This window comes from Hyla sarda, unplaced genomic scaffold, assembly GCF_029499605.1.
Source record: "Hyla sarda isolate aHylSar1 unplaced genomic scaffold, aHylSar1.hap1 scaffold_350, whole genome shotgun sequence".
In the NCBI taxonomy this organism is placed as follows: domain Eukaryota; kingdom Metazoa; phylum Chordata; class Amphibia; order Anura; family Hylidae; genus Hyla; species Hyla sarda.
The window spans coordinates 172599-185176 of NW_026610262.1; the positions used below are offsets into that span (position 1 = coordinate 172599).

Sequence of the window (12578 nt, forward strand, 5' to 3'; positions counted from 1 at the left end):
AAGCATAGATCTCAAAGTCTGTGCACAGAATTTAGCAAGGGCCTCGCACCTTCTGATGCATCAGGTAGGTGCACAATAGCATAGCCTAACCCTCTGTACTTTGGTCTATATTGATGCGGGACATAGACAGCCAGCTGATGACCAATCCATTAGTGCAATGGATGGCTGGAAGCATTTGTCTTTGCCTTTGCAATACCACAGAAGCAATGCATGGTCAATGTACAGCAATGACACACCTGTGTGAACAGCCAGGAGACCCCCCCCCCATGTTATGTTACATAGTTACATAGTTAGTACGGTCGAAAAAAGACATATGTCCATCACGTTCAACCAGGGAATTAAGGGGTAGGGGTGTGGCGCGATATTGGGGAAGGGATGAGATTTTATATTTCTTCATAAGCATTAATCTTATTTTGTCAATTAGGAACATTCAGCACCCACCCGCTATCAAGGCAGCTGCCTATCATGTCATGCCCTACCTGCACAGGTGTGCTGGCTACTCAAATGATCCAATTAAGGAGGCCATTTAGTCAGCAGCAGCAGAAGTCCTGTGCCTGGACGCTCCAACAGGGGCCAGACACAAGCAGAAGCAGAAGCAGCAGAAGCAGCAGCAGCACCACCTTTTGTTTTTTGGCTGCAGCAGCAGCAAGGCCCACAGGGCTGGCTAGCTGGCTAGCCAGCAAGCAGGTAGCAATGAAAGTAGGAATCTTTCTTTTTAACCCTGTAAGGGGGTGGTGCACTGTACCCGAAGATACTGCCATATCGGGTCAATGCATAGGGCGACGGAAGCAAGCTTCGAAATCGGCCCCCGTTCTCAAAAATCCATTTAATATATGGTCCCCAGATAGGGGACGTATCAGATATTAAACTGATAAGAACAGATTTTTTTTTTTTTTTTTTTTTATCTAAAGCCGAGGAACGTGCTTTCGATTCACCCAAAGTGCAAGAAAAAGTGCAAACGTGTTACACTAAAAAAAACGTGCACAAAGGATGCGGTCTATCGCAAGCCCTTCTCCGATAGGAGAGAGGCCCCCCAACAAACCTTACCCTTCGCCTCCGGACCAAAAGGTACCTGCGAGGTTCCAGGTTCGATGTCCCTTTTCGCCGAAGCTACTAGGGGACCACAAATGCTCCCGGCATCCCCCTTGGCGTTAGCCAAGGTATCTGCCCGCAGAGCCGATTACGGTAGGTACCCTGCCAAAGCAGGAGTACCCGGGGTGTTTGCAGGGAGGTGCGGAACCTAATGGCCACACACACCTCCCCTAGACCGCCAGGAGGGACACCCAGAAGGGCTACCGCATCCTGACAAATCCTGTGAACACACAACACGCAAAAAGTGACACAGTGAGACAAAAAATAAATAAATAAGTGAATGTGTGCAGATATACTGCCCGGACATCCGGCCGGATCTATAAAAATTTCTCTGATCCTAGCCAGAAGGCCGGGAATCAAGAGGTGAGTGCCACAAGGTGAAGAGATTATGGTGCCCGTGCTTCAACTCAGTGAGTCTATTCTCCCAGTGAGTTTCGGCACCTCGGGGTCACCACTCCCCGAGGCACAAAAGTACCTCGGCTCTAGACCCTCTCAGCCTCATGGCGAGACCCGAAGGGAACAGGTCACATCGGGGCAGCCGTCGAGCTGATTCCTCAGAACCAGCCCCGGAAAGCCCTGGTACACCTGCATCCTCCATGCAGCACCCATCCCCACCAGCATGAAAACTGATAAGAACAGATACTACACTTGATCTTAGCCAAAAGGCCGAGAAGCGATAACCGTGAAAGGGGCGGGCCCAACAAGGTCCCCTTCATGGGCACTATCACTGCTTGCTGTCAGGGAGGCTGCCAGACAATTTTCCATGCACACTCTGGGCTGGGGGGCAGTCAACCACCAGTACACACAGCAGAACCTAAACCCATACCATTATTGCTAAGCAGCAAGACAGGGGCCCATTGCACTCCCACGGGGCCTTTTTAAATGCAATCCATAACCCGGATTTGCCAGGAACCCTTCTTACTCCTCCTACTTGCATGTGACACTGGGCTTAGGATCTGCATAGGAAACACACACACAAGCACACACCTACCTTTGTTGCCTGCAGATGCCTCCTTGGCTGTCCCCAAACGGTATCAAACCAACACCCACGGGAAGCTGTAAGCATAGAGGACATGCCTGCACCCCATTGGACTTACCTGTGTGGGTTAAATCCGGGTTATTTGACAACCTATGGCGGTGATGGTTCTGCTCAGGCAGAGCAGTGCTGATGCTCCTCATAAAGCTGTCGCTGCTGTGAAGGTTCTAGGTGACATCACAAATCCCTTTGGTTACATACACAACAAAGCTGGGTTGTTGTTGTTTACACTCTGCAAGGCCTGTGGAAGTGAGTGACATCATAGCACTGTAGTTCTGAGGGTTCAAGATGGATGCAACAATCTCCTGTTGCTTCTATGAAGGCCGTAATAGACGACATCACCAAACAGCTCCATAGTCACATACACAGCAAAGGAGAGATGTTGTTTACACCTAGTGATGTCAGTGGTATTGAGTGACATCACAGCACAGTGCTAAGGCTCCTGGGCCTGGACACAGCAGCGGCTGCAATATCTCAACGGAGAATACATTTATATCTATGTGTGTGTGTGCGCATATATATATATATATATATATATATATATATATATATATATATTTCTCCGCCGAAATCACTTTTAAACCCATTTCCACCTTTTTTTCCCTTCTCCTCCTCTTACTTTTTTTTCACGTTTTTTTACGTTTTTCTCCTTTTCGCCTCTTTTCTGGGCGTATTATTCTTCTTTTTCTTCTTTTTTTTCGTCTAATGCATACCCCATCAGTGCAGCAATGCTTATTCAATACCGCCAGCAGATGGAGACACTGGGGGATAATTTTCTAAGGATTTAAACTGATTTTTCCTGTCTGAATTTGTCGCACAGAAAGTTGCAGGCCAAATATGTGTGACATTTCTGCGACTTTAGCTTCTAGAGCATTTTTACAACATTATACATAGGTGCTGAATACATAAAAAGCGACTGTTCAGCGACAGACAAGTCGCATCGGCTGAAAGTAGGCCAGAATGTCAGTCCATGTTGGAGCAGGTTTAGATACAGTCTAAAGCATAGATCTCAAAGTCTGTGCACAGAATTTAGCAAGGGCCTCGCACCTTCTGATGCATCAGGTAGGTGCACAATAGCATAGCCTAACCCTCTGTACTTTGGTCTATATTGATGCGGGACATAGACAGCCAGCTGATGACCAATCCATTAGTGCAATGGATGGCTGGAAGCATTTGTCTTTGCCTTTGCAATACCACAGAAGCAATGCATGGTCAATGTACAGCAATGACACACCTGTGTGAACAGCCAGGAGACCCCCCCCCCATGTTATGTTACATAGTTACATAGTTAGTACGGTCGAAAAAAGACATATGTCCATCACGTTCAACCAGGGAATTAAGGGGTAGGGGTGTGGCGCGATATTGGGGAAGGGATGAGATTTTATATTTCTTCATAAGCATTAATCTTATTTTGTCAATTAGGAACATTCAGCACCCACCCGCTATCAAGGCAGCTGCCTATCATGTCATGCCCTACCTGCACAGGTGTGCTGGCTACTCAAATGATCCAATTAAGGAGGCCATTTAGTCAGCAGCAGCAGAAGTCCTGTGCCTGGACGCTCCAACAGGGGCCAGACACAAGCAGAAGCAGAAGCAGCAGAAGCAGCAGCAGCACCACCTTTTGTTTTTTGGCTGCAGCAGCAGCAAGGCCCACAGGGCTGGCTAGCTGGCTAGCCAGCAAGCAGGTAGCAATGAAAGTAGGAATCTTTCTTTTTAACCCTGTAAGGGGGTGGTGCACTGTACCCGAAGATACTGCCATATCGGGTCAATGCATAGGGCGACGGAAGCAAGCTTCGAAATCGGCCCCCGTTCTCAAAAATCCATTTAATATATGGTCCCCAGATAGGGGACGTATCAGATATTAAACTGATAAGAACAGATACTACACTTGATCTTAGCCAAAAGGCCGAGAAGCGATAACCGTGAAAGGGGCGGGCCCAACAAGGTCCCCTTCATGGGCACTATCACTGCTTGCTGTCAGGGAGGCTGCCAGACAATTTTCCATGCACACTCTGGGCTGGGGGGCAGTCAACCACCAGTACACACAGCAGAACCTAAACCCATACCATTATTGCTAAGCAGCAAGACAGGGGCCCATTGCACTCCCACGGGGCCTTTTTAAATGCAATCCATAACCCGGATTTGCCAGGAACCCTTCTTACTCCTCCTACTTGCATGTGACACTGGGCTTAGGATCTGCATAGGAAACACACACACAAGCACACACCTACCTTTGTTGCCTGCAGATGCCTCCTTGGCTGTCCCCAAACGGTATCAAACCAACACCCACGGGAAGCTGTAAGCATAGAGGACATGCCTGCACCCCATTGGACTTACCTGTGTGGGTTAAATCCGGGTTATTTGACAACCTATGGCGGTGATGGTTCTGCTCAGGCAGAGCAGTGCTGATGCTCCTCATAAAGCTGTCGCTGCTGTGAAGGTTCTAGGTGACATCACAAATCCCTTTGGTTACATACACAACAAAGCTGGGTTGTTGTTGTTTACACTCTGCAAGGCCTGTGGAAGTGAGTGACATCATAGCACTGTAGTTCTGAGGGTTCAAGATGGATGCAACAATCTCCTGTTGCTTCTATGAAGGCCGTAATAGACGACATCACCAAACAGCTCCATAGTCACATACACAGCAAAGGAGAGATGTTGTTTACACCTAGTGATGTCAGTGGTATTGAGTGACATCACAGCACAGTGCTAAGGCTCCTGGGCCTGGACACAGCAGCGGCTGCAATATCTCAACGGAGAATACGTTTATATCTATGTGTGTGTGTGCGCATATATATATATATATATATATATATATATATATATATATATATATATTTCTCCGCCGAAATCACTTTTAAACCCATTTCCACCTTTTTTTCCCTTCTCCTCCTCTTACTTTTTTTTCAAGTTTTTTTACGTTTTTCTCCTTTTCGCCTCTTTTCTGGGCGTATTATTCTTCTTTTTCTTCTTTTTTTTCGTCTAATGCATACCCCATCAGTGCAGCAATGCTTATTCAATACCGCCAGCAGATGGAGACACTGGGGGATAATTTTCTAAGGATTTATACTGATTTTTCCTGTCTGAATTTGTCGCACAGAAAGTTGCAGGCCAAATATGTGTGACATTTCTGCGACTTTAGCTTCTAGAGCATTTTTACAACATTATACATAGGTGCTGAATACATAAAAAGCGACTGTTCAGCGACAGACAAGTCGCATCGGCTGAAAGTAGGCCAGAATGTCAGTCCATGTTGGAGCAGGTTTAGATACAGTCTAAAGCATAGATCTCAAAGTCTGTGCACAGAATTTAGCAAGGGCCTCGCACCTTCTGATGCATCAGGTAGGTGCACAATAGCATAGCCTAACCCTCTGTACTTTGGTCTATATTGATGCGGGACATAGACAGCCAGCTGATGACCAATCCATTAGTGCAATGGATGGCTGGAAGCATTTGTCTTTGCCTTTGCAATACCACAGAAGCAATGCATGGTCAATGTACAGCAATGACACACCTGTGTGAACAGCCAGGAGACCCCCCCCCCATGTTATGTTACATAGTTACATAGTTAGTACGGTCGAAAAAAGACATATGTCCATCACGTTCAACCAGGGAATTAAGGGGTAGGGGTGTGGCGCGATATTGGGGAAGGGATGAGATTTTATATTTCTTCATAAGCATTAATCTTATTTTGTCAATTAGGAACATTCAGCACCCACCCGCTATCAAGGCAGCTGCCTATCATGTCATGCCCTACCTGCACAGGTGTGCTGGCTACTCAAATGATCCAATTAAGGAGGCCATTTAGTCAGCAGCAGCAGAAGTCCTGTGCCTGGACGCTCCAACAGGGGCCAGACACAAGCAGAAGCAGAAGCAGCAGAAGCAGCAGCAGCACCACCTTTTGTTTTTTGGCTGCAGCAGCAGCAAGGCCCACAGGGCTGGCTAGCTGGCTAGCCAGCAAGCAGGTAGCAATGAAAGTAGGAATCTTTCTTTTTAACCCTGTAAGGGGGTGGTGCACTGTACCCGAAGATACTGCCATATCGGGTCAATGCATAGGGCGACGGAAGCAAGCTTCGAAATCGGCCCCCGTTCTCAAAAATCCATTTAATATATGGTCCCCAGATAGGGGACGTATCAGATATTAAACTGATAAGAACAGATACTACACTTGATCTTAGCCAAAAGGCCGAGAAGCGATAACCGTGAAAGGGGCGGGCCCAACAAGGTCCCCTTCATGGGCACTATCACTGCTTGCTGTCAGGGAGGCTGCCAGACAATTTTCCATGCACACTCTGGGCTGGGGGGCAGTCAACCACCAGTACACACAGCAGAACCTAAACCCATACCATTATTGCTAAGCAGCAAGACAGGGGCCCATTGCACTCCCACGGGGCCTTTTTAAATGCAATCCATAACCCGGATTTGCCAGGAACCCTTCTTACTCCTCCTACTTGCATGTGACACTGGGCTTAGGATCTGCATAGGAAACACACACACAAGCACACACCTACCTTTGTTGCCTGCAGATGCCTCCTTGGCTGTCCCCAAACGGTATCAAACCAACACCCACGGGAAGCTGTAAGCATAGAGGACATGCCTGCACCCCATTGGACTTACCTGTGTGGGTTAAATCCGGGTTATTTGACAACCTATGGCGGTGATGGTTCTGCTCAGGCAGAGCAGTGCTGATGCTCCTCATAAAGCTGTCGCTGCTGTGAAGGTTCTAGGTGACATCACAAATCCCTTTGGTTACATACACAACAAAGCTGGGTTGTTGTTGTTTACACTCTGCAAGGCCTGTGGAAGTGAGTGACATCATAGCACTGTAGTTCTGAGGGTTCAAGATGGATGCAACAATCTCCTGTTGCTTCTATGAAGGCCGTAATAGACGACATCACCAAACAGCTCCATAGTCACATACACAGCAAAGGAGAGATGTTGTTTACACCTAGTGATGTCAGTGGTATTGAGTGACATCACAGCACAGTGCTAAGGCTCCTGGGCCTGGACACAGCAGCGGCTGCAATATCTCAACGGAGAATACGTTTATATCTATGTGTGTGTGTGCGCATATATATATATATATATATATATATATATATATATTTCTCCGCCGAAATCACTTTTAAACCCATTTCCACCTTTTTTTCCCTTCTCCTCCTCTTACTTTTTTTTCACGTTTTTTTACGTTTTTCTCCTTTTCGCCTCTTTTCTGGGCGTATTATTCTTCTTTTTCTTCTTTTTTTTCGTCTAATGCATACCCCATCAGTGCAGCAATGCTTATTCAATACCGCCAGCAGATGGAGACACTGGGGGATAATTTTCTAAGGATTTATACTGATTTTTCCTGTCTGAATTTGTCGCACAGAAAGTTGCAGGCCAAATATGTGTGACATTTCTGCGACTTTAGCTTCTAGAGCATTTTTACAACATTATACAATAGGTGCTGAATACATAAAAAGCGACTGTTCAGCGACAGACAAGTCGCATCGGCTGAAAGTAGGCCAGAATGTCAGTCCATGTTGGAGCAGGTTTAGATACAGTCTAAAGCATAGATCTCAAAGTCTGTGCACAGAATTTAGCAAGGGCCTCGCACCTTCTGATGCATCAGGTAGGTGCACAATAGCATAGCCTAACCCTCTGTACTTTGGTCTATATTGATGCGGGACATAGACAGCCAGCTGATGACCAATCCATTAGTGCAATGGATGGCTGGAAGCATTTGTCTTTGCCTTTGCAATACCACAGAAGCAATGCATGGTCAATGTACAGCAATGACACACCTGTGTGAACAGCCAGGAGACCCCCCCCCCATGTTATGTTACATAGTTACATAGTTAGTACGGTCGAAAAAAGACATATGTCCATCACGTTCAACCAGGGAATTAAGGGGTAGGGGTGTGGCGCGATATTGGGGAAGGGATGAGATTTTATATTTCTTCATAAGCATTAATCTTATTTTGTCAATTAGGAACATTCAGCACCCACCCGCTATCAAGGCAGCTGCCTATCATGTCATGCCCTACCTGCACAGGTGTGCTGGCTACTCAAATGATCCAATTAAGGAGGCCATTTAGTCAGCAGCAGCAGAAGTCCTGTGCCTGGACGCTCCAACAGGGGCCAGACACAAGCAGAAGCAGAAGCAGCAGAAGCAGCAGCAGCACCACCTTTTGTTTTTTGGCTGCAGCAGCAGCAAGGCCCACAGGGCTGGCTAGCTGGCTAGCCAGCAAGCAGGTAGCAATGAAAGTAGGAATCTTTCTTTTTAACCCTGTAAGGGGGTGGTGCACTGTACCCGAAGATACTGCCATATCGGGTCAATGCATAGGGCGACGGAAGCAAGCTTCGAAATCGGCCCCCGTTCTCAAAAATCCATTTAATATATGGTCCCCAGATAGGGGACGTATCAGATATTAAACTGATAAGAACAGATACTACACTTGATCTTAGCCAAAAGGCCGAGAAGCGATAACCGTGAAAGGGGCGGGCCCAACAAGGTCCCCTTCATGGGCACTATCACTGCTTGCTGTCAGGGAGGCTGCCAGACAATTTTCCATGCACACTCTGGGCTGGGGGGCAGTCAACCACCAGTACACACAGCAGAACCTAAACCCATACCATTATTGCTAAGCAGCAAGACAGGGGCCCATTGCACTCCCACGGGGCCTTTTTAAATGCAATCCATAACCCGGATTTGCCAGGAACCCTTCTTACTCCTCCTACTTGCATGTGACACTGGGCTTAGGATCTGCATAGGAAACACACACACAAGCACACACCTACCTTTGTTGCCTGCAGATGCCTCCTTGGCTGTCCCCAAACGGTATCAAACCAACACCCACGGGAAGCTGTAAGCATAGAGGACATGCCTGCACCCCATTGGACTTACCTGTGTGGGTTAAATCCGGGTTATTTGACAACCTATGGCGGTGATGGTTCTGCTCAGGCAGAGCAGTGCTGATGCTCCTCATAAAGCTGTCGCTGCTGTGAAGGTTCTAGGTGACATCACAAATCCCTTTGGTTACATACACAACAAAGCTGGGTTGTTGTTTACACTCTGCAAGGCCTGTGGAAGTGAGTGACATCATAGCACTGTAGTTCTGAGGGTTCAAGATGGATGCAACAATCTCCTGTTGCTTCTATGAAGGCCGTAATAGACGACATCACCAAACAGCTCCATAGTCACATACACAGCAAAGGAGAGATGTTGTTTACACCTAGTGATGTCAGTGGTATTGAGTGACATCACAGCACAGTGCTAAGGCTCCTGGGCCTGGACACAGCAGCGGCTGCAATATCTCAACGGAGAATACGTTTATATCTATGTGTGTGTGTGCGCATATATATATATATATATATATATATATATATATATATATATATATATATATATATATTTCTCCGCCGAAATCACTTTTAAACCCATTTCCACCTTTTTTTCCCTTCTCCTCCTCTTACTTTTTTTTCACGTTTTTTTACGTTTTTCTCCTTTTCGCCTCTTTTCTGGGCGTATTATTCTTCTTTTTCTTCTTTTTTTTCGTCTAATGCATACCCCATCAGTGCAGCAATGCTTATTCAATACCGCCAGCAGATGGAGACACTGGGGGATAATTTTCTAAGGATTTATACTGATTTTTCCTGTCTGAATTTGTCGCACAGAAAGTTGCAGGCCAAATATGTGTGACATTTCTGCGACTTTAGCTTCTAGAGCATTTTTACAACATTATACATAGGTGCTGAATACATAAAAAGCGACTGTTCAGCGACAGACAAGTCGCATCGGCTGAAAGTAGGCCAGAATGTCAGTCCATGTTGGAGCAGGTTTAGATACAGTCTAAAGCATAGATCTCAAAGTCTGTGCACAGAATTTAGCAAGGGCCTCGCACCTTCTGATGCATCAGGTAGGTGCACAATAGCATAGCCTAACCCTCTGTACTTTGGTCTATATTGATGCGGGACATAGACAGCCAGCTGATGACCAATCCATTAGTGCAATGGATGGCTGGAAGCATTTGTCTTTGCCTTTGCAATACCACAGAAGCAATGCATGGTCAATGTACAGCAATGACACACCTGTGTGAACAGCCAGGAGACCCCCCCCCCATGTTATGTTACATAGTTACATAGTTAGTACGGTCGAAAAAAGACATATGTCCATCACGTTCAACCAGGGAATTAAGGGGTAGGGGTGTGGCGCGATATTGGGGAAGGGATGAGATTTTATATTTCTTCATAAGCATTAATCTTATTTTGTCAATTAGGAACATTCAGCACCCACCCGCTATCAAGGCAGCTGCCTATCATGTCATGCCCTACCTGCACAGGTGTGCTGGCTACTCAAATGATCCAATTAAGGAGGCCATTTAGTCAGCAGCAGCAGAAGTCCTGTGCCTGGACGCTCCAACAGGGGCCAGACACAAGCAGAAGCAGAAGCAGCAGAAGCAGCAGCAGCACCACCTTTTGTTTTTTGGCTGCAGCAGCAGCAAGGCCCACAGGGCTGGCTAGCTGGCTAGCCAGCAAGCAGGTAGCAATGAAAGTAGGAATCTTTCTTTTTAACCCTGTAAGGGGGTGGTGCACTGTACCCGAAGATACTGCCATATCGGGTCAATGCATAGGGCGACGGAAGCAAGCTTCGAAATCGGCCCCCGTTCTCAAAAATCCATTTAATATATGGTCCCCAGATAGGGGACGTATCAGATATTAAACTGATAAGAACAGATACTACACTTGATCTTAGCCAAAAGGCCGAGAAGCGATAACCGTGAAAGGGGCGGGCCCAACAAGGTCCCCTTCATGGGCACTATCACTGCTTGCTGTCAGGGAGGCTGCCAGACAATTTTCCATGCACACTCTGGGCTGGGGGGCAGTCAACCACCAGTACACACAGCAGAACCTAAACCCATACCATTATTGCTAAGCAGCAAGACAGGGGCCCATTGCACTCCCACGGGGCCTTTTTAAATGCAATCCATAACCCGGATTTGCCAGGAACCCTTCTTACTCCTCCTACTTGCATGTGACACTGGGCTTAGGATCTGCATAGGAAACACACACACAAGCACACACCTACCTTTGTTGCCTGCAGATGCCTCCTTGGCTGTCCCCAAACGGTATCAAACCAACACCCACGGGAAGCTGTAAGCATAGAGGACATGCCTGCACCCCATTGGACTTACCTGTGTGGGTTAAATCCGGGTTATTTGACAACCTATGGCGGTGATGGTTCTGCTCAGGCAGAGCAGTGCTGATGCTCCTCATAAAGCTGTCGCTGCTGTGAAGGTTCTAGGTGACATCACAAATCCCTTTGGTTACATACACAACAAAGCTGGGTTGTTGTTGTTTACACTCTGCAAGGCCTGTGGAAGTGAGTGACATCATAGCACTGTAGTTCTGAGGGTTCAAGATGGATGCAACAATCTCCTGTTGCTTCTATGAAGGCCGTAATAGACGACATCACCAAACAGCTCCATAGTCACATACACAGCAAAGGAGAGATGTTGTTTACACCTAGTGATGTCAGTGGTATTGAGTGACATCACAGCACAGTGCTAAGGCTCCTGGGCCTGGACACAGCAGCGGCTGCAATATCTCAACGGAGAATACGTTTATATCTATGTGTGTGTGTGCGCATATATATATATATATATATATATATATATATATATATATATATATTTCTCCGCCGAAATCACTTTTAAACCCATTTCCACCTTTTTTTCCCTTCTCCTCCTCTTACTTTTTTTTCACGTTTTTTTACGTTTTTCTCCTTTTCGCCTCTTTTCTGGGCGTATTATTCTTCTTTTTCTTCTTTTTTTTCGTCTAATGCATACCCCATCAGTGCAGCAATGCTTATTCAATACCGCCAGCAGATGGAGACACTGGGGGATAATTTTCTAAGGATTTATACTGATTTTTCCTGTCTGAATTTGTCGCACAGAAAGTTGCAGGCCAAATATGTGTGACATTTCTGCGACTTTAGCTTCTAGAGCATTTTTACAACATTATACATAGGTGCTGAATACATAAAAAGCGACTGTTCAGCGACAGACAAGTCGCATCGGCTGAAAGTAGGCCAGAATGTCAGTCCATGTTGGAGCAGGTTTAGATACAGTCTAAAGCATAGATCTCAAAGTCTGTGCACAGAATTTAGCAAGGGCCTCGCACCTTCTGATGCATCAGGTAGGTGCACAATAGCATAGCCTAACCCTCTGTACTTTGGTCTATATTGATGCGGGACATAGACAGCCAGCTGATGACCAATCCATTAGTGCAATGGATGGCTGGAAGCATTTGTCTTTGCCTTTGCAATACCACAGAAGCAATGCATGGTCAATGTACAGCAATGACACACCTGTGTGAACAGCCAGGAGACCCCCCCCCCATGTTATGTTACATAGTTACATAGTTAGTACGGTCGAAAAAAGACATATGTCCATCACGTTCAACCAGGGAA

At 46.5% G+C, this 12578-nt stretch overlaps 5 non-coding genes and 1 pseudogene across 5 annotated transcripts; all 6 read right to left on the bottom strand.

The window, feature by feature from the left end:
- Positions 1 to 729: 729 nt before the first annotated feature.
- On the bottom strand, positions 730 to 916 carry LOC130331473 (U2 spliceosomal RNA). The gene has a single exon (XR_008874373.1). It is a non-coding gene; the product is annotated as a U2 spliceosomal RNA (small nuclear RNA).
- Positions 917 to 1610: 694 nt separating this feature from the next.
- Positions 1611 to 1770, bottom strand: LOC130331479 (U2 spliceosomal RNA; annotated as a pseudogene).
- A 2085-nt stretch (positions 1771 to 3855) lies between these two features.
- Positions 3856 to 4046, bottom strand: LOC130331397 (U2 spliceosomal RNA). The gene has a single exon (XR_008874307.1). It is a non-coding gene; the product is annotated as a U2 spliceosomal RNA (small nuclear RNA).
- Positions 4047 to 6135: 2089 nt separating this feature from the next.
- Positions 6136 to 6326, bottom strand: LOC130331398 (U2 spliceosomal RNA). Its single transcript, XR_008874308.1, has one exon. It is a non-coding gene; the product is annotated as a U2 spliceosomal RNA (small nuclear RNA).
- Positions 6327 to 8404: 2078 nt separating this feature from the next.
- Positions 8405 to 8595, bottom strand: LOC130331399 (U2 spliceosomal RNA). The gene has a single exon (XR_008874309.1). It is a non-coding gene; the product is annotated as a U2 spliceosomal RNA (small nuclear RNA).
- Positions 8596 to 10691: 2096 nt separating this feature from the next.
- LOC130331400 (U2 spliceosomal RNA) lies at positions 10692 to 10882 on the bottom strand. The gene has a single exon (XR_008874310.1). It is a non-coding gene; the product is annotated as a U2 spliceosomal RNA (small nuclear RNA).
- Between the last annotated feature and the right edge of the window lie 1696 nt (positions 10883 to 12578).